A 26,096-nucleotide genomic window follows, 5' to 3' on the forward strand; every position below is an offset into this window, starting at 1 on the left:
CGCGTCGCATACACGGATTTCTCGGGATTTGAGAAAATTTCTGAAATTAAAGCGAATCTTGTCCTTTGGAACGGAGGAAGCAAACGAATGTTTGATTCAACAAAGAGAATTGTTTGGTTTCTCAAACATTAAATATCCATCTTTACGTTAAACAACATATTTCTTTTATATTTTCATCCAATCGATATAATGATGGTCACAAGTAATACATTATTTGGAAGAAATAATATTATGTTAGAAAAAATAATTAAATAATTTCCTTCTGTTTCAATGGAACAGTATTTAATATATAATGAAGTAAATTATTTTTTTTATCGAAAACCAAACAATATTTCCTCTAAATAATACTGTTCCTTTTTTCTTGTCAAACAATACATTTTACTCTAGTGAAACATTTTCATTCAAACAAAACGATATTCTATATCAAATTATATTGCTTATGTTAAACAAATTACACACCAAATCCGAAGAAAACTATTTTTCCCTACGTACGAAATACGCACTTAAATTCTGAGTTTGCTTCGCAATGAATATTTTTGATGGTAAAAAATCACGAGGCACTTCTCCTCTTCACAAGCTCTGGCGAGCTCCGTCGTATTGCCCGCCAACGAGCACATAGAGCGCGAAATTGCCGAGCTCGTTTAAATTCAATTCCCGAAATTTGCATTTAATTGCCGCGTTCTGCTGCGCGGGAATAACGTGTGTCATATGAAATAAAAATGATCACTCACCGGTCGGCCGTTATCCATCTGTCTATTGCTGCGTGTAGCACAGTCAATCACCGGTCGAGCGCCGATCACGTAACTCGGACGTGTCCCCGGTCCAGTGGGCTCTCGCACCAACCCTGAGAATAAATTGCATCCCTGCCACGCACGAGGTACACGCGGTATACGGCTGGGACCCAGAGGCGGCGAACGTGTGTCGCGAGTAAAGTGTTCCAAATTGTTCCTCCGGGGTGACATTATGCTCGCGAAGGGCGATAACGAGATATCGGCTACAACGCGCGCGCATTCGCCGTGTAATAATCTTGACATCAGATCCGGCGACGCGACAAACGCGAGAAATACGGCAGAAAATTACGCAAGCGATAATCCGGCCGCTCCGCTCGATCTGACGGCGAGATGCGGCGATACTTTGAAATCGCTCGGCCATTTTCGCGAGATAAGATCGCATCGCGAATATATTGTGCATCCTAGACCAGCGGTTACGTAGCTCGCAAGCTGTTCTTGTTTCTCAAACGCGTAAGAACCGTAATACACGGCCGCTGACGGTGTCACAAGTGGCTCGGAATAATTGTTAGAGCGACGTCAAGAACGAATGGTGCCCGATGGATTGACTGGAGATATTTTCGAAAATGTTGAAAGAGTCATCAGATCGATCAATTCGGTTATCGTGACAGGCGTGTGTCGACGCATGCGTGGCAGAGGGAAAGATACTCGTCCTCTCTCACAAATCTGAAAGTAATCCACAGTTTAATGCATTCTGAAATAGCATCGCTTCCACGTAGCCGCCCTGGCAATAATCGCCGCATCGAGTTCACCGAGAAGAGAACGCATTCACGTGCTCCGGAGAGGATGTACGAAAAATCGATACATAATATACGTAATTGACGGGTCCGAGGCGATCCTCCCTCAAAGAGCGCACTTGCGTCGCACTTATCCCGTTCTCGCGCTCGTTCGAACCAAAGTTATTATTCGGCCGGTTGATTCGTTTTTAACGTATCCTTGTTAATCGTCCTCGCTATTATGCCCGCGGCAGGACGGTATAAAAATCGCCGCTGCCTTAATTAAGACGAGAACTCGTCGCCGGGAGAACGCGGAATCCTCATTGCCGAGTTACGGATAACAAGTCGATATTTCCTCCTATTATCCCTTTTTTCCTCGTCCCGAAGAATCCCGAGTATTCCCTGCGCGCGCAGCCGGCGCGCGCTGCCAAAGATAAACAGGATTCTCGATTAAAACGAAAATCTTTTTCTCTCTCCTTCCTCGGGACTTCCAATGCCGCGGAGTCCTCCCTCTCTCTCTCTCTCTATTATCTCCTTTTCTCAAGAACAAGAGGAGAGTGAGAGGAACAGAGAGGAAACTCTCGCAGCATCTGCCAGGTTCCAGGATAATTATTTACGTCAGATAGGATCTCGACTGGGGGTTTCACCAGCGGGAAACAAAAGAATTCGCCATCGGCGAGGATACTAACTAGGGAGCGAGAAGAGGAAAGAGAGAGATCCTGAAAGGATGTAGCAACGTCCAAGCGTTCTAATCTTTTCCCTACCGGCGACAGTTAGCCATATTCCACAGCGAGGATTTCGGCCGAAGGGTCGCGGTAAGGTCCTGAGAATCTGTCCTCTCCGCGAACGGAACTTTTGCGGATTTGAGGGAGGATTGTGAAACGGACGCTTCAAGATTTATCTCATCCGCCCCGGCGCGGAACTCGATCGGCAGGCCTTAAACTACGTTTCTTAGAGTATTTCTTAGAGTATATTCTCAACCTTGGATGAACAATTTTATCTCTGTACCGTTGGCGAGAGTTACTGGTAAAAGATAATCGTGAATTCAATCATTGCACAAGAATTGGAAAAATTCCTCACCAACGGCGGTTCATCCACGGTCACGCGTGCTGAAATATTTCAACTTTTTATCGCCGTGATATACAGCCAAGGCTTGCGAGCATCGGTGGATATTATTGGCGTTCCTTCGCGGAAGGAGCCTCGTTCCGAGGATTAATGAAGAATTATTCCCCGAGGAGAACGAGCGCTTTGTGCGCGCTCACGTCGTCGTGCGTAAACTTCATTCGCCAGGCGCGACGCACGCGTAGACGGGCAGTAAAGCCGTCACCGGATAGACCCGTAGATAAATACTTACGGCACCGAGCCGTTGTAAACAATGTTGCTACGAGTGAGCTTGATAATTGAGGCGGCTGTTCGCCGAGTCGTAATACCCCGAGTGGTCCTACGAAGGACCCTCGTCGCGGGCAACGGCGCGTCCGCTATAAACTCTCTCGAAGTCGCGCGCCTATCGCCACGACGCGCTCGTCACATTTACATTGCGTTTACGTCGTAACAACGAAGGCGCCGTGAAATCGCGTGTTTACGCGTGAGACTCGTAAAATCGATCGAGTCGATGCCGGGTCGGCACCATTTTCCCCGAAAACTTTCCGTTAAAATCCTTCGTGCCTCCTGCGGAGAAAAATATTTCGCTGGCACAGCAAATTGTCGGATACTATGGCGACGATAAAAAGATTTGTTACGGAAAAATCATTTCGCTGTTGTAGCAAAACATCGTTGCGACAGTGAGCGAATTTTGTTGGTACGATCAAATTATTTTGCCATCCTATTTCCCGATTATACCATGTTGCAACCAATCATGTGATATTGATAACTCAAGATTTATCTCATTAACTCACTTTCACGCATCTCGAGCAGTTTTACTTTCAATTTTTCCCGCCATCTCTTTATACCACTAAATCTCGGAAGGAAATAAAACGTTGTGAACGGACATTAAAATAATGGCTTTCGGCCAACGTCTGAATAATATCACGCTTGACTATTTTCGGTGGGCCGTTCGAAAGAGGAAAAAAACAAATCCTCGGGTAAAAGCGGTTCTCTATCGGCGAATAATCCGCTTTTATGAATATTTAAGGTTATGCACGGGCTGTTTGAAAAATCCCGATAAACGCCGGTAGACAGAATATAATATTCCGGAATATCCAGTATTACCAGTAACGCCGGTATGGTCGGTGGCGCCGCACACGATTATGAATACCGAAGTCGATATTTACGTTTGTGTAACGAGCGTAATCTCTTAATTGCTGTAAAGCTAATGATACGATCGCTAGCTCCGCGTTGCTCAAAGCGAATCACCCAATTTAATCAATCCCCGGAGAGATACAAACGTAAAAAAATCTATAATAAATAACAAGTACGAAAAAATAAGAAGGATAAAAAGTGACAAATCCTTTCTGAAGTATCTCTACATGCAAAATGTCCGCCGCGCATCGGCGCGTTCTTCTTCCAGAGTGCTTCGCGCGATCGACACGTGACGTAAAATCGGTAATCTCTCCGGAGCGAAAGAATGCGTGGGTTAAGAGCGCATTCAAAGAATTATCAGCGGTGGCGCCGACAGGACGTCGGGTCAGAAACGAATCCAAGTAGCCGAATGCCCGCTCCTGCGAGGAAAGCGGTAGTTCTCGGCCGGGCGCTCTCAGCGTGCGGTGAGTCTCGAGTTGTAAAACAACTTGTAAAACGCGCGGCCGAGACGCGTCCTGTCAGCCCGGGTTTTGCGGCAAGTCCTAATCTGCTCGGCAAATCTATCGGGCGACCCGTCGCGCCGGAGAAAACGGCAGATTATACTTCGCGGCGGGAACAATAAATAAACGAGAGAGCGCGGTCTCGCGGGCCGCGGAGAACGCGGCGGACAATTTAGCATTTGAATAAGCACCGGTCGCCGCTACGTACCTATCGCATATATTGCTGCGACATGTACGATATGTACACTCGTGTCGCGCGTTCGATTTACCGGAGGTCATTCTAAAAAAACGACCCGACCCAGTATTCGTGATCGGGATAAATATAAGAAACGTCGGTCGCGGTTAGGCGAAAGGATCGACGGCAATGAACATTTCCATCGTTAGCGAGCGTTCAATTACAGAGCGTTCCAGATTCCTCTCGTTTCCTTTCATCCGAGGAATTCGCGGATTCCGAAAGATCGACCGACGAACTCGCGCACTCGGGTAACAGAGAACCCCGGCGGATCTGAGTCGTTCCGTGGGTATCGCCTTACCGTTGCCGTTTGCACCGGTAAAGGTATGCAAATTACGCCGGAATATTTATACAGCCGGAGTTTCCCCCGTTCTTGATAGATGCGCTCCAACACGCATACATGCGTGCGGGCGCGCGCACACACACACGCATATGAAATACCTCACCACCGGGATCTCGTGTCAATCTCGCCCCGACACGTGTATCCATCCGTTAATCTACCCTCCTGATCTTACAACCTCTCAACACACCGAGGAAAATGGTTGCGCGCTCGAGCTCGCTCAGGTCGTAGCGGCGCGACCCAAGATCAGCGGGGCGGTTGCACCCTCTTCCCCGAAAAGTAACCGCCGTCCATTATATTTTTAGTTTATATATTTTTCGTGCTCACGCGCTAACGAACTCCCCGATGGTTATCTGTCGTGCCCTGTTACATTACCGTCCTTGAGTTCGGCCCAGGTAAAACCTGTCTCGTGGACTTACCTGAAACAGAGAAGAGGAGAAAGGTTTGATTAATTCATGCGTGTGTTGAACTAACCTAGTTGATGCTTGTGGAAGGGACCAGAAAGAAAGGGGGATCGGAAAGAAAAGGGCGTATCTGTCAGTATTTAACAGACTAAAATATTCCAAGCACCGACGATTTATTTCCCGTTCTTTTTTTCCGTTGCGCACTCTAAATTGAAGAAAGGACGATAGGTGAAACGGGCCGATTTTGGAGTGGCTAGTAAAACCGCTATGTTTTTTGTAATTTTTTCAGCTACCGATTCCGACCTCGGAACAATTTTAATTTAAACGACAAATTAAAACTTTTTCAAGATCAGAATCGGATGCAGCAGCTGAAAAACTACCAGAAACATGCCGTTTTTACTTGCCACTCCGGTGGCTAAAATCGGCCCATTTCATCCGTCGTCCTTTCTTGGAGTTTGCTCGACGAAGACGCGCAAAGCCAGAGCCGCGATTAACATTTGCATTAGCCGTCCGTCCGACCGGTGGCGAATTCGGTCGCATTAGTTCCCGTCAGAAGGATCCAGCCAACTTGGCCGGATTACTAAAATAATTTATTACACTCCCCCCCCCCCTCCCACTCTGCCGCGCCACCCACACTCACACCGATGCAAGGATAAGCTGCGTTCTTCCAAGGACTCGAGGAGCGCAACGCGCATTTGCATTCGCCACTCGTGGCACACATTTATTACACGGGGCGCGAAACGCTTCCTACCGCTTTGCCGAGCGCGAGTTACGTCGCAGGATTCATCCTTGGGCCGTGGGGTCGTATTTCCGAGTGTTTAGGGCGACTTTAGAAACACCTCCGAGGCACGAGGAGACTGGATGTTAACGGTAATCGGTGGCTGTAAGGACCTCCGGCGATTTTGTCTCTTTCTCTCTCTCTCTACTCTCCCCCCGACCAGTCAGAAATAAAATACTCCATCGGGCTCATTTCGGTCAGTGCCTCCTCCGGCGTCCTTGCTATCTCCCGCCGCTAATGGATCCTGTCGATCTCCCGTTCCGGGCCCGCATTTGCGCTCTCGTATCGCATCGTATCGCAGAATGCGCGTTGCACGTCGCACGGAGTGGTCGGCCGAGTGGTTCGAAAGAGAGCGATAGGACGGTATCGCCGAACTCCGCGGGAGGCGACTTTTGTTTCTTTCAGGGGAAATTTATCAAGAACTAAAGCACACTTAGAGCGAGTGACCGTGCGCCACGCCTCATTATCGAATTCTCGGAAAAATTGCGTTTCAAGGCGGGCCGAAATGCAATCTCGGTATGGCGACGTGCCATTAGACAATGCTCACTCGGCAGCCTCCTTTTTCGCTTGTCTCGCGGGTTCTTTCACCACGCTATCAGCAGCGACCGATTGCCGGCCCTTCGTCCTCGAGAACGTTAAGCAGCTATCGTCGCTCGTCCTTCTTGCAAAGGGCATCGTCTGGAGCCATACTTCCGCTGGCTCCTCCTTCGACGTTTATTTTTAAGTCACCCTCGTACCAACGAGAAACGAATTTTCATATATATTAAAATTAAAAGTGCTAATTACAGGTGCTAATTAGGCGCTGCGATGCGAAATTAGGCATTCGAACGGTTCGGCGGGGAACTGTATTACTAGTGGGAGGAAGGCTGACGCTAATACGCGTCCTTCCTCGTCTTCTCGTAAAAGGCATCGGTCCTCAGGATCAAGACGCGAGATTTATAATTGCCTACTCGGCGAGTTCGACATTCCACGCGCGTTCGAGTTATCGCGGCTGAATCGCCGCGTGCGCCATGACGCGCTCTTTTCTCTCGTTCCTCTCCCCTTCGTCTTCATCATCTCGTCTTGTTCTTCTTCTACTTACTTCTTTGGCATTGCCTTATCGCCGGTGAGGACTCTCGTCTCGCCGAAGGAGGAGATGATATCAGCAGGGATATCGTCGAAGGATTGTCGGTACGGTTATCCCGCGGTAGTTTCAGCGTACGATCATTTAATGTCCTTTCAGGTGCGTTCATGAAATTCATTTACGCGCTGCACTTATCCCGTAAACTCGAGGAGGAGAATAACGACGAAAGCGTCACGGGAACGAGAGTCGGGAAATATTTGCTATGTGTGATACAGATTATCCTCGCTGGAAAAACGAAATAAATCTCGAGGAAAATAAGAATAAATGATAAATAAGATAAGCGCGCCCGCTAACGCGTGCACTTTCTCTCTACGTTGAATCGATCGCCTACGTGTGGCCATTACGTACGTCGTTTACATGGGTCGTCTAGAGGCCACGTCGGCTCGCCTCTAATTAGAATAATTAACGAAGGTGCCTGGTTGGATGATCGTTTCTCGTCCATTATTCCACGTCGTTATACCACGCGGTATCCCCCGCTTTTGCGTAAACGCACGCGTTATCCACCTCCGGATCAAGTGGTAGGACGAAAACGGCCTTAAAAAGGTCCGCGGGAGGGCGGCGGCAAAAAGGACGAGACAGGACGAGAGGGAAAGAGACAGGATAGAGAGGGGAATCGTTGTCGAGCGGCGATCGGTGCCGCATTCTACCGTCATGTCGCATGCAAATATGCCCGGAGAACTGTTGGTCCCAGGTGGCAGGACGCTTCTCGTCCTTGCCATTTCACTCCCGCGCTCCGGACGGCTCCTCTAGCCCGCGGAGTAATTAATTTGAAATGCTAACCCGGCTTTTTGTGCACCCTACGTCGAAAAAAAAAAAAAAACTGTCGGAGGGACCTGCTGCGGTCACCATCCGATTATCATTGTTTGTCTTCAGGACACTCAGCACAACGTCGGGTGGCGGTATTTATCGTACACGATTAGTTTGTGATTAATCGCGCAATAATTAGTTTTTATATGATAATATAGAAAAAAAAAAGAAAACGATGCAATGTGTCACCACAATGAACAGAAAGCGAATTTGCTCGCGAAAAGCCGACTTTTCCCAAACAGATCATATCGCTTTCGACAACAAGTTATAGTAATTTCCAAGCGTAAAATAAAGTAAAATATTTAGCGACACATAATTTTTTTATGTTCTACGTGCATTATATTCATGTGGAAAAGCCTTAAGAGCGACGTCCACGTATTGTATGAATAAATACGCTTCAAATTGGCCGACCTCGCACGATCTGGTAAACACGGGCAACCTGATCCGGTGATAAATGGCCGATTCAAATCGGCCGAATAAACACCGGGGACCGGCCTGCTGTTTTTCCAAAACTCGTGTCGCAAACAACCCAGGCTCGTTGCAACACGAGGAACCCGCGACTCGTCCCTTCGTCGGCTCTTTCGTGGCAGGTTTTTCGCAAACACGACTCGAGAGCTCGAACGGTGAATAAATACGTTAAGAACGCGCAGCACATGTATATGCGCATGCATTCGTTGCAACACACGGCCTCTCTCACGAGTAAATCGACGTTCGATCGCGATAATAGTTTCACAGTTAATATTCCCTCCGTGGACCGTGCATCAGGCAGATACGATATCGCATGAGTCAGCCATTGTTGTCCTGAAAAGTACCGATCGACTGCCCTTACCGGTGTTGGACCACCATCGACCTTCGAAGATCGAACGGGAGATCGAACTCGAAGAAACCGCGCGGTAAAAGCCGATCTGACGATCGGGGGCAGCGTGATGGCGACTTCTTCGCGGATATCGTCTTAGAAGATGCACCCGATTCTACGGTGAGATACGATTGATGCATCGAAAGCGATGACCCGGCGGAAATTCGTTAATGAATACGCGAAGTGCCGTGTGTAATAATTAAAACGCCGACTTCATCTCACCAGTTCGTGCTACGGATGTTCGTGTAACGGCCGACGAATTATTAATCAAATTAGAAGATGAAACTCTCGCGAGCTCGATTTTCGTCTCGTTGTACAAACAATATTGCTGCAACGTTGTAGCAACGTTGCTGCAAGGCTTCTGTGCTATACGGAGAAATTAATTAATTAATAAATTTATAAATTAATTAATTTGATTTTGCCAATTAAAACGCAAGGTGTATCTCGATGGTACGATATCACTTGAGTTAAACTTGAAAGATCCCAAACGTTCCATCGGTCACCGCACCGAAAGTGTTTTCATGAAAAATTATAGCGTACGTGTCACGTCTCATACGCGCCAGAAATCCGATGCCACGGGACAAATGCAATAGGGGAAAATACAGGTTTATCGCTTGCGTCGCGTTTCCACCCCCTACCGCCTTCAGGTTTCATGCACGAGCGATTAATGCTTGAGAGGTGTGTATAGGGGGAGTGCATAAATAACAAGTCGATATATACGCACACGTAATGCGGGAGAGGCGGGTTACGTGACCTAGTAGCAGTATATCGATAGTCGGGGGGCGTACAACGAATTACCTCATCACACAATGCGACAGTTGTTTCTCCTCTCGCTGCTCCGGCTCTCGTGTCTAACGTAACCGCCCAACAATGGATCTAAGCATGATTCGCACGCGTGTGATGCTGTTTGTATCGCGTGTCGTTCGCACTGTTCGAATGCTCGAAAAGCACGCGAACGTTCCGTATGAAATGAGCGAATATTTTTGCCGAAGATTCAATAGTCTCTCCTTTTTCCTTTCTCCGACCTTTCTCCCAATTTGTTCCGCATATTCCACGCGGCCGATACGCGTCTTTAAACGATACAACGAACGTGAGATCTCGCATCGCACTCCCGCAAAGCGATCCCGCGAAGAGTTCCCGCTGAAAGAACAATGAATCGACTTCTCGGGCCGCGGTTCGATGTCTTCGGGAAAGATTTAGTTCCGAGAATAACAATGGAGCCGGCTCGCTCACCCGGTATAGCAGCTGCGGCTCGTGAGCGTCTCTCTCTCTCTCTCGGAGCAGCCTTGGAGCCTTGGTTATGATGTTCTTGTTATTAATTTGTTTTGCGCGCTACCCGCAACACGTCGTGCGGAAACCAGTTTCTTAAGACGTATAGGATTACCGCGCGGCGCGACCTGAGGAACCTACCGACAGCTTTCGGACGAGTAACGCTACGCACGGCGAAAGCTCGGTTCTCGAGGCGGCTCGGAAATCTCGCTTATCCCTCTCAATCTCGAAACCAGTTTCGGATTTTGGGTGGGACGTCTCGTCCATCCCGAGGAGTCTTCGAGTGTAGCCCCACGAGAAGATTCGCTATCGCAATTAAAAGCGGCGAATGACCGAATGGATTGCGCGCGCGCGCACACACTATGTGATCGCGGTATTACTGCCCACGTCAATAACGTCTCCGGCACGGCGAGCGGAATAAGAATTCGCGAGGGTCGCTCCCGAGAGTCAGTGCCGAACGACGGGAAATAATAATTCAAACTTTCGTACGAATGCAAGGCGCGTTCTTCATCCACCTGTCTTCCCGAAACTGGCTTTCAGCCGAGGCGACGTTCCTTCGAAAATAACCGAGAGATGCCGTAAGGATGACGCTCGGAAAGAGAAAGAAGTGAGAAATAAAGCCGCATGTAAATCGAGTCTGAAGAAATACCGTGCAAATCGCGCGACAAAACCGGAGCGCGACTAGAGAGAACGTCTTCAGCGTCGGATTAGGTATCGCTCGGCAGATGACACTCGCTTCCTTAAAATAATGTCGACGCGACTTTTCAAGCACGGTCCGTCATTCAGCCAGGCCGGAACTAATCGGCGAGCGTCTCGAGGAAAAGAAATGGGCAAAATGTAACGCGCGCGAGCGCTCATGAATGTTAGCAGTTTTTGAAGCCGGGATTCTCGAGCGATATTACGTGAAAAGAGCGCGAAAGAGAGCCCGCTTAGGCATACCCGTGCGCAGCACAATAGGATATATAGAACGCGCGAGAGCGCAGGACGCGGGGAGATCCTCGAAAGAAATAGCTGTCATCCGTGTCGACCGTCGTTCCCGTTATCTCCCGTTTATTCCACTTGCTCTCGGACAGCCGAGTTGACGAGAAGAAAAGACGAGGCTTTGGACTACGACGTCGAGGCTATGAACGCGCCGGTAACAAATGCGCGGCGCTGGGAGAGTCGAACGTGTACGACTGGAATCCCAACGAGAAAGGAATCGTGAACTCGCGAACGTAGGTCTCGTCGCGGGATAAATTTAGCGGTGTCACAGTGTCGCGCCTTGAATCACGGTGTAAAATCTTACGTAATAAATGATATAAATTTAGTTCGAGACAAAAACGGCCGTACCCCACACTCGTTCAGCCGGCGTCGTCTGTATGCTGTAATACCATTCGCTAGATTGAAACTTTTCAGCATTACGCGATTTTTAGCTTCGCACATGCACGTATTAAGTCGGAGTTATTATAATTGATACAATGAATGATTATGATTTCATTGTACCACATTGTCGTTATTTATATATTAATTATTTTGCAATTTTCTTCCCTTTCTGCCTATCTGCGATATTGATTATGTATACCGAAAAGTGCTTTTCCGTTAATAAAAATGATTACTATATGTTAATATTATGATTATAGCCGTTATATATAATCCTATCGTATTATCATTATAACTAGAATTACTCGTGATTTTCAATCTTATACGTTATGTATATGATAGAAAAATATTGCAGTAAAAATATTGTAATACAAATTACTACAAAATTGTGTAACGCCGGGCCAGAATTATGACTGAAATTATCATGTATGTTGTAATCGTTAGTGACATGTACACATGATGTGTATCGATGAAGATTACAACACACATGATAATCTCAGTCATAATTCCGGTACGACCCAGCAATATTTTGCGGTAATTTTCACCGCAATATTTTCACCGCGTACAAGGTTAAAAATCACGTGACTATCTAGAGAATGGCGCATACATGACATCGACCGTACGCCTCTTATTCCTTAAAGACAAATTCCCAGTGCAAATTACCGTGTGTGGAATACACATGCGTCGTTCAAACGACTGAGGCTGCGCGATCAAGGTCTTCTTTTTACGGCTCTCAAAGAGTTGAATTCAAGAGACTACCCGGGTAGACGCTCGGGTGTTGACGTGAGTGCCGGGACACGCGTTAAAATGTGTTTCTGGGTATGTTTTCGCGACGTCGCTGATCGATCGCGCCGTACCCCGATCGTTCTCGGTCTCCTTCGTGGAGCCGCTCGCGGCGATTATAAAGACAAGCCTGGAACGCGCCCGCGCGCACAAAAACCTTAAAAGGCTTAAAGACTACAAATCCGGACCGTGATGCACGAGGGAGCCGTGCGTCGGTCTTTAGCCATTATTTATGAATTTGGTACGCCGAAAAAGGCCACGGCCGCCGCCGTCGCCGACGTCGTCGTCGGATCGCGGCGAGCCGGGGAGCGAGGCGCGCGCGCTCTACGGATTTCAAATCGATCCGCGAGCCGGATAAAATATTTTATGGAGAACGAGCGCTCTTTAATGGCCCTTACGGCGGACGGGGTCCCTTCACGTCTGCGTTGATTTGTAGTCAACGTGGACGACGAAGAGAGCTTATCGATTGCCCCGGAGTACCTCTCCTCGTTCTTCGTCCTTCGACTCCAGACCTCAGCAGATCGCGATATCGCGACCCTCTCGGGCAAACGAGAATCCGAGGATTTTAGAATTTCGTGCCGTCGGATTTCTCGATGCATCAGATCCCCATCGCGGGCTATTAAGAGAGACGACTTTCAAAGTCACACGAGCGATGAATCAAGCACACGGTCATAAGCATCGGACGCAAGAATGCTTCGGCGTCTAACGTCTCGAGTGTCGTTTTTATTCGTCGTTAGGACGAGACCGCTTTGACGTTTCAAGATTGAAAGCGACGCGGCCAGTCGGTCTTCCTCGAGCGCTCTCGGATTGAATTAGGAAGAAGCAAAAGGAGCGATCGATTAGATGACGAGCGAATTCGAAATATCAGGAACACTCGTGAGGAAAACACGGATGACGATGGTCGTTTAGGGAAACGCCCGGGCGCCGTTGGCGGGAATGGAAGCGCCTCCTGTTCCTCGTGTCGGGATTACCTCGTCGATCGCGATAATACTTTATGGGACACTATGGGTGATATTACGCCACCGCGTTGCCACGGGGTCTCGATTTAATTTAAGGTGCACCGCAATCTTCGTCGCCTTCTCACGTGGGCGTTCGCGCGCGTGCTGCGACCGCGTGGCCGACGTGGTCTCAGTCAGTGGCCGTGGACGGACGCTATTATACTTTCGAATTCGTTTACCGAAAAGAAACGACGTACCTTCCCTCTCGAGGCCCGGTGGCATTAATCTGATCGCTCGTGGCCGTCAGGCCGATTTTACTTGAGATTAATCAGCGCGCAACTGGACCGACTTTCGAGGAGATTAGGATCTAAACGTTTGTATCACGCGTTTCAATTCGGTGGCGTGTATTAATATCACCTGCCGTTGTCGTTTCGAGAGCGTGCCGCGGAGGGAGGAGCGAGGACGGGGAAAATCCGAAATCAAATCGCTTAAATCACCGTCACTCGGCCGCGCGTGCACTGGATCGGGAATAAATTAAAAACTCGCTCGATGCAGGATGTGAGATCGGGAGAGTAAAACGGTCGAGGGTGCCTCGTTGTAAATTTCAAGGGGTATTTAAAGTTTCACGGACACGAGCCATTTGTGGTAGCTCGCAACAACGTGGGACAACACACGGCGATTAAAGCTGCCGCCCCACCGTCATAATTCGCGCGCTTGCAAATCGCCGAGCCCATTAATCGCCACCCCGCGATAACGTGTATTCTTCGGCCGTTAGCGATTCCACCCTCTTCATAAATAAGCCTCCTCTTTACGACCCAAGGGGCTGTTTACCGCGAGGCTGCGAGGAGTCCATCGATCGCGATCGAGAGCTTCGCTTACACGGCCCGCGTCTCGCTGGGCACAACGGCGCACCAGACCGCGCGCTACCGGTCCGTATTAATTGCTTTCATAATTTAGACCGAGCGCGAGTATGCATCATCGCGACGTGTTCGTATTAATAAACGACGTGGCGGCCGTCCGAACGCCCGTGTAAAAAGTCTCACGCGATGCAGCGAGCGGACGTGATTAGATGGTAATTCGGACGATTTCGAGTTATAAATCGGAGCGATAGAGTCGTCTGATTCGGGACCGGATCAAGTCGCTCCTGGTAAAACCAATATTCCCACGTGTCCAGCGTTATTCGAGTTCTTACGCTGTCGTAGAGAACGGAAGTCTCCCGAAATTTTCCTGCTATTTTGGCGCTCTCAAGGATAGTTTACTTAGACTATAGACTAATAAAAATCTATTTCGACGATACCGATATTTTTAACTTTTCTTTTGAACCTTTAATTCTACGAAATGAATTTTAATGCTGCCTTCAACAGCTTATTTTGACGCTAGAACGGCGAAAATGGAAATTTAAGACATCGTCAGAATCGAAAAGTAAGGATATAATTATATTATTATTATTGAAATTGATCTCATTTTGTTATCTTAACCACTATTATATTGCAGAATCAAAGGTTTAACAAGTTTAACAAATTTCGACTCGAATTCGACATAGAAGACGAAAATAGGGCGCACCAGTGCGAACGTTTCTCGCGCAGCTCACGAGTTACTCCTTCCCTTTTCGAGGATTAATAAATTCTCGAAGTTCGCTATACATGGTTCGTGCTGCGCTCGACGGCACGAGCCACGTATCGCGGGCAATATCTGGATCGGAATTAATTCTCCGTCCGGCTCGTTAATCCCGGAATATGCCGTGAACGTGGTCGGGGTCGGTATACCTTCGACGTCTTCGCGGGTAGCGTCTAATGGAGATTTATTATTCCAGCGAGACCTCCGCCATTGTTACGGGATCTGGCTGATTCGTATCCGATCCTCCTTGCGCCGGTAAATACCGAAATCTTTTTACGCACGGAAACTCTACTCGCTGGATCTTTTACTAATGAGCGGGCTCGCGAAAACGATCATTTATCTCAATTCCCAATGAATATCACGACGCTTAATACATATCTGTAACATGACACGCGCATCATTCACGAAGGTACTTTACACGATTACAAAAAAGTTTCTAAATCATTTCCCTTCTCTTGCATATTACGTGAAATCCAGAGAATGTAATATTGCGAGTGTATCAATCAAGTGTATTTTCTCTCTTACGGAAATATACATTGCAGGTGGAACTCGAGCCCCCCCCCCCCCCCCCCCCCCCCCCCCCNGACTTGACTTTGCGACTTTTTATGCACGGCCAACAAGGTGACTTCAAATATCAAGCGAGATTGCGATTTCGTGGTTATCTTTGGGCGAGACTGGAGGTGTCTGCCAAATATTAGCACAGCCGGTGCAGCTGCCGTTGGCGAGTACGCTGGTTTCTATCTCTTCGATTGGTTCTCGTATTTATCGGCACTCCGTGGCCTTCTAAATAAAAGAAAATAATAATAATAAGAAAATAACGGAGTGTTACGCGAAATTTGGTTTCGTAAAAGAGTTGCATGGTATATTTCAAGCCGCGTACATCGTGTTGATCTTCTGATACGAGACGGGAAGGAATATCGGGCAAAGATTAGATAAATTTCATGTTATTTTTCAGTCTTGTGTTAATCCGCTCGGCAAATAGCGTCTAATCCTTATCAAAGCACAAACGTCCATGTAAATTTCCATCAGCCACTTCGCGCGCGCTCCATTTCGTGAAATCTATCGCTCGAGTAGTCCCCCGTGCATAATTTCGATACGGAGAGCACGGAAGTTATCGCGAAGTCGCAATGTGGTTAATCGGCCGCTTTCCGCACGTTTCATTTGAAGAATAGTTTTCCGGAGAGCGCGTCGGGATAAGCGGGATAAGGCATACGCGAATAACGCCGTCGTACAATAATCCTCCGGAGCGAATCGATCATTCGCGGCTCTCGAGCGCTTGTAATTGCCGTGTATCATTTATCATCGATCCTAGCAACCGAAACGCGTCGATACCAATCGACACAGAAACGACAGCGGCGGCGCATCAGTCAAATCCGACCTGACGGAAACAATCTTCCGACGGCGACGGCGCATAATTATCAGACGAGGAGCCGCAACTTCGATACGAATCGTGATGGACGCTAGAATGGATAGCGTGTGCGTACAGAGTGTTCCGAAAAATAATGCCGGTCGAATACGATATTTGGAGACGCATTCGGAGACGACCCGTCCTTTGCCGGAATTAATTATGGGCCAACGGCCATGGCTAAAAAAAATTATTCCGTGTTAAAATGTAAAGAACTTTCTAAATGGATGACCCAAATTTCGGAGACAGTTAATTAAATAAATATTTCATCTCTTAAATGAGGTCGAATTAATGAAATTTCAATTTTCAATTTTAGTATTTAGTTTTCGTATAAATTGACAATTTATAATTACTATTTTAGTTAAAAAAAAAAAACTCACTTTTTCAATCTCTCCATAGAAGAAACCGTAAAAATGTATAAAAAAAAAATGGAAAAAAGAACACTTTTCTCATGTTTATCGCGGAAAGAAGTCGAAAAGAACCGCGAAAAAATGTAAAAAAAAAAAAACGGTTTTTCTAAGCTTTTAAAACTACTACTAATTACTACAATTTCTTCACTATTTAATCTTATATATTTCAAAGTAACGAAAACAGATGCGCTATGTTTCTCGATAAAAAGAGAATTCGGAGAAATTCGCTAATAGGAAAGGAAATATCATAATAATAAATATGAGGTTTCCGGTACACTGTATATGACGTGATGGATTTCGAAAGAGAGTTCCGCGCGGTACCGTTGCGGGATGCTCATTTGTCGGTGAAATTGATTAGAGTTAGGAAATCAGCGCCACGGGAGCGTCAATCAAGCCGGGCACGCTTTTATCACCTCGCTGAACCCACGCATTCGCTCTCTTCCTCCTCGTACTCCGTAATGCTCTGTTACAAACGGCACGGGCATCAGGACGCCAGGTAGAGTTTCGTGTTTCGACGCAGCATTATTACGTTTTTTACGACTCGGACAACCTCTCTCCTCGGGATCTTCAACGTGGATTACTCACCCGCAGCTTTAAAATCCGACTACGTATATATGCAGTCACATCAGATTGACCACGCTTGCGGAAGCAATAAATCGCTAATAGCTGTTATTGTGAAATTTATGTTTCCATTAATAAACAAACGATTGAGTCGTTTTCCTTTGTTAGTGTCGCGTTGTCTCGTAATAATACATTATCGTCTCTCGTGTTCAAGTTGTCTCCTCCCAAGTCTCGAGCACTTTCGCATGAGCACTGCGAAAAATGGCGACATTTTCAGAAAGGCGCGCGAGGAATTCATCACGACGTCGCCGAGTAAATATACCTAGAGGCCGAAGTTGAGTCGAGATTATCTGTAGAAGTAGAGACGTAGACCTTTTAATTTTATCGCTATCGTATTTTTTCACTCGCGTTATCGCCACCCTCGATTACGACCGAGATACCATACTACGTTACCGTAGACTACTACGACGTGTACTACGACAGTCAACAAAACGTGAGATTATTTGTCGCGCGGGAAAACTCGGTGGAGAGCGCGGTAACATTCCAGTTTTACGGCTGGCTTGAGTTAGAGATACGACGTGTAAACGCATCAACGACCGCGGGAGGAGAGGTTTCTGCGAAAGCGCACGCGTCTCTCTCTCTTCCAACGCATTCGCCCAGGTAACAACCCGATGAGCGAGTTCCGTCGTCGATGAGTGAGTCTCGAACGCAAGGTCCGACGAGGGATCGCGTCCCCGCGCAACGATCGACGTGCCGTTGAATTATGAAACAGCGACGACATACGCCGGCTTTAGCTGATGCTGAATCGCGTATTCGGTGTGTATTAACGCCCGGATAAATTACGCCGACTGACAGATATCACTACCGGTGTTACGCGCGTGAAAGCTGCCGCCCTTTTCCGCTTGAAGGATACGAAAACAAAACCCCCTGGGTGAGAGGTCCCGTCTTGCTTACGGAGTTGAATAAAGCTTTACGACTGCACACCGGGTTTTCCTTTAAGTAGCTATTGTGTGAAAATGACGTTTGGGTTCCTTTATGCTCGGGGTTGGGACAACATCACAATTGTATCTCGGACAACTTGTTATTATTCTTGTTGAAGTATATTTTCATCCCCAAAATAGAAACCGAGATACAAGGGATGGATAGATTTCGGGAAGCGCCACTCAAAGGAGACGATCACGAGGATTCTCAATTTCATCGACCTGGCGAATTGAAATCCTCCCCACCCGGAGGTAAGCGGAACGGTTGCGGCGAAAATAAAAGTGACGCTAATGAAAGTTAAGTAGGCCCGGTCTCATTAGAGGCGTGCATTTAATTTCACTAAAGCGGTAATAACTTTCTCCCGGCTGGCGTAATAAATGCTTTACGCGCATCATTACTGGAACCTCCGATGCGTGAAACGAGCATCTCCGCCTTTTACCGCATTTTTGTGCAACGCGCTGCTTATCATAGCCGATTCGGTACCGTCGAGTCACGTCTCTCTCCGCTTCCGCGTGTTTCGTTCTCGCCGCTGATAATTCCATACAATACGGAAGAGTTCTGCTCTCGCGGACTGTATTTCTTACGTTCCCGACATGATGAATCGAAAGGATGCGAAGGCCGGAGGACAACTCGTCCCTGCGACACTAAGCGGTTTGAAATTTGAAATTATGGCGTTTGGAATGGATTTCTGGACTCACTCAGATTCCGAGATGAAGAATCCGACTAGAAATTTATCCTACGGTCCATCTCGAGTAGATCTTAACTGAGGTTCTAAGAAGTCATATAACGCTGCATGGTAATCAGAATTCATTATAATGTCATCAGATTATGTTATTAAGTCTCTACCATGTTTTTACCTCGGCTAACGGGAAGGATTCTGATTAGATTAGGATTTATGCAGAGCAGGGAGTGCTGAAAAATACCTACGAAACGTGAATCGAAACAGAAATACCGCTAGAATTGAACGATTTTCTTTAATAATGCAAAATCAGCAAATATTTTTATAGAAAACATTATAAAAATATAATTTATTAGTCAAATCTATTATATGCTAGGTTTGCTGCAAAAGGTATCAGAAACTGATAATGCAAGTCATAATAGGCAAAGCGAGTAAGAGCCCGAAAAGGAGCTGCTCGGTAAAACCTTATAAAATAATACATTAAGGATAATGCATTAAAGTCCTAATATGTACCTAATCATTATAACCTTACAAAAGTCTTCCTTAATCAATTTTGATCAATACATGATTAGGTCTACCATAGTAAAAATGACCTCGCGCTCACCTAATTAAGACCTTGTGCAACATACCTGCAGGCGCATATATACTCGATAACAATTTCTAGTCGGGAATTTTGACTTTCGATCGACTGTTTGAGTACTCGAGATTCCACAGGAGGGTTCCGAGGGTCAACTCTACGACTCAAGTGATCGTAAACAGTCCTAGATCCACAAAGAACTTAACAAGGAGGGCGAAATGACGGTCAAGTCCGAGAGCAAAAGTTCGAGGAGGATGCGAGTCGCGATGGTGTTGAAAAATGCGACAGACGAATGCGCTCGAACGAGAAAAAGAGAGAGAGAGAATGAATCGCCACGTGCGCTCGCCGAGAGGAAGATCCGGCCAGGTCCACGTGGATAAATAACGACTCCAATTCGCTCGCGAGTTACCTGCGCCCCGCTTCTGCCTTCGTTGGCGCTCGTGCGTCGTGTACTTGCTTAACCACCGGCGAGGAGGGGCCGCTTTCGAAAACCGGCCATTAGAGGCAATTAGGCATGCATCATAGGCCGCGGAGCTGGACGTCTTACACGGCCAGAAGTTATCGGCTGTCGTAACCTTACACGCCGGCACTCCGACCGTCCGACGAGGACGACGACGATTCCACGCTCGATGACAGTTTTATAGGAAGTAGCTCGCGCTCGTCTCCCCCGGTCTTGTTCTCTTCTCTTCTTCGTCGTCTTCGTCCTCTTCCTTTTAACCCTTTTTCCCCGAGCGTCAGCGAACGTCCCATTAGGACGTATCGACGTTACGCGCGCGGCATTTAATGCCATGCTCGAGCGCGACTTGAAGTGAAAGCTCGCGTGTAGTACCTCGCCTCGATTCGTTTTCCTGCTGCGCGGGTTTCTCTACTTCTCGTAGCTGCTCTCGCGGCACTAACGGCCGAGAGAATCGCCGATTCGCCGGGAATACTCGCGTATTCCCCGAGCATGATCTTCCGCGCGAGGCTCCGCAGAGGAGCGCTCGTTTCAGGCGATTGGATTTATGGAGATTCCGGACACGCTCGCATTCCCCCCGACATCGCGGGGCAATTTCGTCGAAGGGTCTCGAGATCCCTCGCACGAGCCGATCCTCGCCCGATCTCGCGTGATGCGAGTTCCGGTAGATGAACGCGTTCGCTTTTTTCCTTTCACAGCGAACTAGTCCATCTCCCGCGGCGTCATTACGCAACTTCGTCCTTTTTTCGCGGAGAGGAAGCGGATGACCTTGAGAGAGCGCCGAGAGCCTCGCTCTTCGCACCTTCGCTCGTACCTCCCTGCGGTTTTCCGTCGGATGCATCGGGATTCTGGCGCATCGAGGAGGCGCGCGCGCACACTTAACGGAGCGGCAGGCGCGCGAAACGGGAATATTCTCTCTCGAAGAAACGTCGCACCTAGCAACTTCGTCATTATAAAGCGGTGATAGATCTCGGTAACGGGTCTCTCTCTCCTGCTGTAGAATGCGGATTACGAGGCGAGTTTCGCTCTCCGTCCGATAGGTGATGCTGGGCATGGAGCCCGGCTCTATCCTTACGAAGGCCGTCGACCTCCCGGCGTACAGACACATGTGTACGTACGGCCGACGTGCAGGAATACGCGTGTGTGAGGGGAGCGGAGAGAGATTCTTCTTTCTCTTGTCCTCTCTCGGCGGCATACGAGCGCTCGCCACGGGCGTAGATGCCTAGAAATCCGTTGTGCTCGCGCATGAGATCGTTGAAACCACGAAAAGGTCGAGGGACTTCACCCGTCTCGTCGACCCCGAGGGAGAGCACCGCTCCCGAAATCTCGTTAAGATTTCAAATTTCCTCGAACCGCGACGTGCCAGCCAGCCGGTGATTTTTATCTATGCTGAAAAATATTCCCGTCGGATTAAATGATGTATCCGATTGTTATTTTCTCGTTTCTCGTAATATCATTATGTAAATTTTCGAAGGCAAGACGGTAGTATCGGCTGTACAGCTGTTGTCTCGCCTTTTACATCGCCTTTTAGATTGTTATCACCATTTCACATATCTTCTCACACACACATATATATGTATATAGCTTGTAGTGCATCCGATAAAGCGTTATTATTATTATTTTTATTGCCCGATCAAGTATCCGATTAAGTTATCGATGCAGTTACCGATGAAACATCATCGGAAAATTAGTCATCCTTTGCACATCTGTTGTAATTTTCGTCATAAAGGATAAAAGCACGATTTAATCAGATGAAATAACAAAATGATCGGATGTTGCACTTGATTCGTTTCTTACTTTTTAATTGGATTATCCGACCAGATATGATCGGATATTTATCTCAGTGTACTTCTAACAATGCAAGTAGAACTACTTCGTGTTTCGTTAGGAAGGTGAATATTTTCTTCACGTTTTTCTCCTCCGACGAACACGGTCGCGCGATCGATTGAATCGCAGAATATTCGATTTAAATTTGCGAATCCATTCCGTGTGAAACTTAATACATGGTATCACACAGTCATTTAGCCGGCGGCATTCTCCATCTTGCAGGCACTCCAATATTTACCTGGCCGAGACGAGCTTTAAGCCGAAGGCAAACTGACCGGCTGTCCGTTAATATGCTTAGACGTCGAGTGTCCGCTCACGTACGAGCATTCTACAAAGGAGACGCTTCGCTCCCTAGCTAAAGTAGGAATTACCGAGCCTTCCTCGTCTCTTCGAAAATTTATTAAATATTTGACGAGCGTTCAGGGTCGAGAGATGTTCTCTGGCGACATGCGAGGCCCAAGAATTATTAATATACATTCCTCATGCTTCTTCTTCGGAAATGTTCCCTTATTTTACCCTTTTCTATCAGTGAAAATATTTCTCCGTCTGCGAAATAATTCTTTAACAAGTGGTTCGTTTCTCGACCAGGTGATTTTTTACTTATATAATTAATTAGCAAAACTCTTAACGAGCTATTCGAAGAATTTCGATAGCGCAGCGCGACAACTCTTACGATATTAATTTGAGATAAATTTATAACAATTATTAAATTGATCATATAAACATACAAACAGTGATAGTTACAGTGCAAAACCAGTGCGCTATTCTCGAACTATATGTACTCAAGCGCAACGAAAGAACTAAACGCTATACGTTATTACAAGGTATGCGCAACCAGATTTTTTTTTATCCGAAAACGACCAGCTTTCTCCGCGTGCCGCCGATCACAGTCGGCCCCAGAAACTTTACGAAATATCGTACATTATTGGATACGGATAATAAAGCGAACGTTTCCGTCGCCTTTTTTCTCTTTGCGAAACGATATGATTTTAATTGCTGGATTGCGCCAGGGCGCCCGGAAAATGGGCTAACGTTTCCGACGAACTCATGCGTGAAAAGTAAAATTACGATGGAGGCGTTTAGCAGTGCAACACTCGGTTAGGGCCCATTTCGTGGCTTTGTATAGAAACGCTTTATACCCACCAACGTTGTCGCTAATTTCAAGCAAAGTACAAATTACGGATTGCCTCCGCAGGAACGCGATTGCGTGTACCAATAATGCGATGCAATCAAGATTACCGGATATATCATTATAGAAATCTACGCGAAATCCCGAAGAAAAATTTGTAACGCTTCATTACACAGTTTTGATTTCTGAGATTAACGATTATTTAACCGTTGCTTTCGTCCTTCGTGTTTCATTAAAAGTGCGCATAAATGACAATTTAAAAAAATAGATAATTTCAAGAGATCTACAGAGATCTAAATAGATAATTCTCAGATAATTAAAAATAATTAAAAAAAATCTAAAATTCACATCACATTTTATTCGCGTTATCATGATTTAAACTGCGGTATGATGCGGTGAGAAACTGAACTAATACATCTTGCGTGAGCGGACGTATCCGTCGATACAATGGATCTCTCAAGACCGACCGTCGTTAAAGGGAACTTAGAAATCGTCTCGTCTGTTTTACCGACTATTAGTAAAACAGATAAGGCGATCAAGTGGATCTGTTTTACCGACTTGCTTAATCACGAGAGTGATTTCACGAGCGGCTGCGAAAAACGACGAGGACTTAGAAATGAGTGAAAGCGAGAGTGTATTTACGCGTAGCCTAGTTACGTCGATTTCTATTATTTCTTACGAAATAAAGCGGGTATTATTTTCCTCGGCTATTTAAAAAAATTACGTTATCGTTTTCACAAAGAAGCGATTTAATACAGTACACTGAAAAAGTTTTAACACTGTACATTATTCTACTGAAATTATTCGCAAGCATATTTACGAACGGTATCAAAATTTCAAAATTGGTTATACGAAGCAAAAATTGAATATTTTTTTTAATTAGCAAAAGCAAGAGAATACGTTCATCGTATTTCGATATTCGCACGGTATCTGTGTTCTACTTCAGAGGAACAAAAGACGATTAATCCCCTCAATCCTCGCATGTTGACAAATTACATATCTTTGTTCCTCCCCCGATCGCGACTGCTCATATCGCGCTCATATCGCGCGCTCGCTTTTTTCTCGCGCACCATTCTCCGCTAAATATCTCAGTGTATTAATATCGCGTTTAGTCACAGCGTGAAGCTAATTGTTGCTTGTAAATCACCCGTCTGGATACGAGTCGCCGTGGGTTCCGTGTCTTATGCGAGCGAAGGTAGGGCGTCACGGATGGGAGCGTCCGTGTAGAAGGAAGCAAGACGGCGGGCTTATACGGCACCGGGTTTCAGAGTCGTTTCGGTCGTCATGCGAGGACACAAGAAAAACATGGCGACCTCATTGTCTTAGGCTTGTAACGCGTCCATCCTGCTGCTCGCGGATAAGATACGAAAGGTGCGCTCCAAGTCGAGTCGACATCGGCGTCGGCGTCGTCGTCGTCCAACCGAGGGAAAAGCGCGGCCCGCTCGCGGCGATTAGCCTGTCGACGCGCTCGCGGAAAATGCCATCCATCTCGGTCATAATTTATGGAAATCGTGCGATACGGAGTCCACTTTGATTATTACACGTTCTGAAGGGAGAACCGATCAGATTTTCCGCGACTGCTTCATAAATCGCGTTAGATTTGTAATGTAGAGATCCAAAATTACGTATACGTGCGCGCGAGTGTGTGTGTGTGTGTATGCATGTGTGTGTGTTAATTAGTCCGACCAAAACCGGAAACAAATTATATTAGGTTTTTTTTTCAATTTCGGAAACCGAAACCGAAATTTTAGCAGAAATTTTGCAAAAGTTAAAAGTTAAAATGAAAATTGAATTTCATGATAAAAACATACATTTACAATGATATTTTATTAAATTATAATCTGTATGTGTGATGTTTTTTATTAAATTTTATTAAACATAATGTTGAAGATTTCGGTTGCTTCAATAATGGATAAAAAAATTAAAAAACGAAAACTATAAAATAACAGTCTTTATAAATATATAAAATAGATTTTTTGGAAACTTATGATTACATAAGTGTTCACACACTTATGATTACATTGGTGCTTAAGTTATATCGAAAAATATTAATAATCATAATTAAACAATACTTTTTGGAAATTTATGATTAGATACATTTGTATAAGACGAAACATGCCTTACGGAGAAGGAGGAGGAGTTTCAGTGGTTTGCGGTAGTCGCCGACTCTGACCGACGTGTTGCGACTTGATCAGTTTCGGTAGACGCGAAAACTCTTTTTCAATTTCGGCCGAGACCGAAACTAAACTAAAACCCTTACTTTTGGCCGAAAATAGCCGCAACCGAAAGCGAAATTTCGATCGGACACTGGTGTGAATTCCGCGTGACAAGACGTAATTAAACTAAAAACATGCGCAAGTCCATCGTCCAGAAATACAAAAGCGACGACGCTTAATCAACACCTTGACGCGCGTCCTCATTGTTACATAACGACGGTGCGAATATCGCGCCGCAATAAGATTCGACCGTAACAGCGTTTACGGAAGCGTGCGCGTTCGCGAAGTGCACGATAGCGCGAGAGGACGAATGTGCTTGTCCAACAAATCCGAATGAAATTTTCGGCGCGTGAAGCCCACCCACGAGTCCCCGCTATTTTCCCGACGTTCGTAGCAGCGGTAGATGCGATAACAACGTCGCACGAGGAGAATCTTATTCAGCCGAGGTCTCGTGAACCTCAATAGGCGAGTCTTTTCCACGGACGACACCGCGGGTAGCCGTACCTCCGCTCGTTTCCACGTAGTCGGCTCGTTCGCGACCCCGCTTTCGAGAGCGAGCCTCGTTCTCGCCATTGTTCCGACAAATTATGCATATTAATTCCCTGTTTCTTGTCGTGCATCTGTGCGCGAGCCCGCGCAGAAGCGCGAACACTCGGGAGTTCTCAAGACCGACCCACAATGCCGATCATGGTGAACCGTTAAATCCAGTTCGAAGTTTGTGGAAACCGCGATGTAGCGGTAACACGAGTGCGCGTTTGAACGCGGATGGGCGTGAAAATTCGGTAGAATGTTTTTCCGAAACTGAGGAGCAAACTCGGTAGTCTTGATTTGATCATTCCAGTTCCTATGGGGGATTACGATGGGCATCTTGAAGATGTCTGTTTCATCGATCGACGAAGCGGTTAGTGAACGTCGTACGCGCACTCGTAAGAATATTAGCTTCACAGTACGCTATCTGTGCCGCTTCATTCGCTACGGAAGATGGCAGTGCGCCGGATGGTGACATCATGACAGTATTTCCACTCGCGCTTAATGACACAAACAGAATGCCATGGGAAAATGGCGAGAAACCGCGGCGATAACCCCGGCGACGCTAAATGAGATCGATA

The 26,096-nt window shown here is 46.7% G+C and overlaps 1 protein-coding gene across 3 annotated transcripts in view; it reads right to left on the reverse strand.

The window, feature by feature from the left end:
• LOC106742590 (epidermal growth factor receptor) overlaps window positions 1–26,096 on the reverse strand; it is a 144,368-nt gene that overhangs the window by 80,817 nt on the left and 37,455 nt on the right. The window contains exon 2 of one of the 3 annotated variants that reach the window (XM_014615704.1): window positions 732–1,454. The exons of 1 other annotated variant lie outside the window; for it this stretch is intronic. The gene's annotated coding sequence lies outside the window, so the exon portion shown is untranslated. Of the gene's footprint in view, window positions 1–731; window positions 1,972–26,096 lie in introns of those variants that run through there. One more of the 3 variants, XM_014615701.1, reaches the window with a different exon arrangement.

Source organism: Dinoponera quadriceps, unplaced genomic scaffold, assembly GCF_001313825.1.
Source record: "Dinoponera quadriceps isolate SergipeBrazil2010 unplaced genomic scaffold, ASM131382v1 scaffold113, whole genome shotgun sequence".
Lineage (NCBI taxonomy): Eukaryota > Metazoa > Arthropoda > Insecta > Hymenoptera > Formicidae > Dinoponera > Dinoponera quadriceps.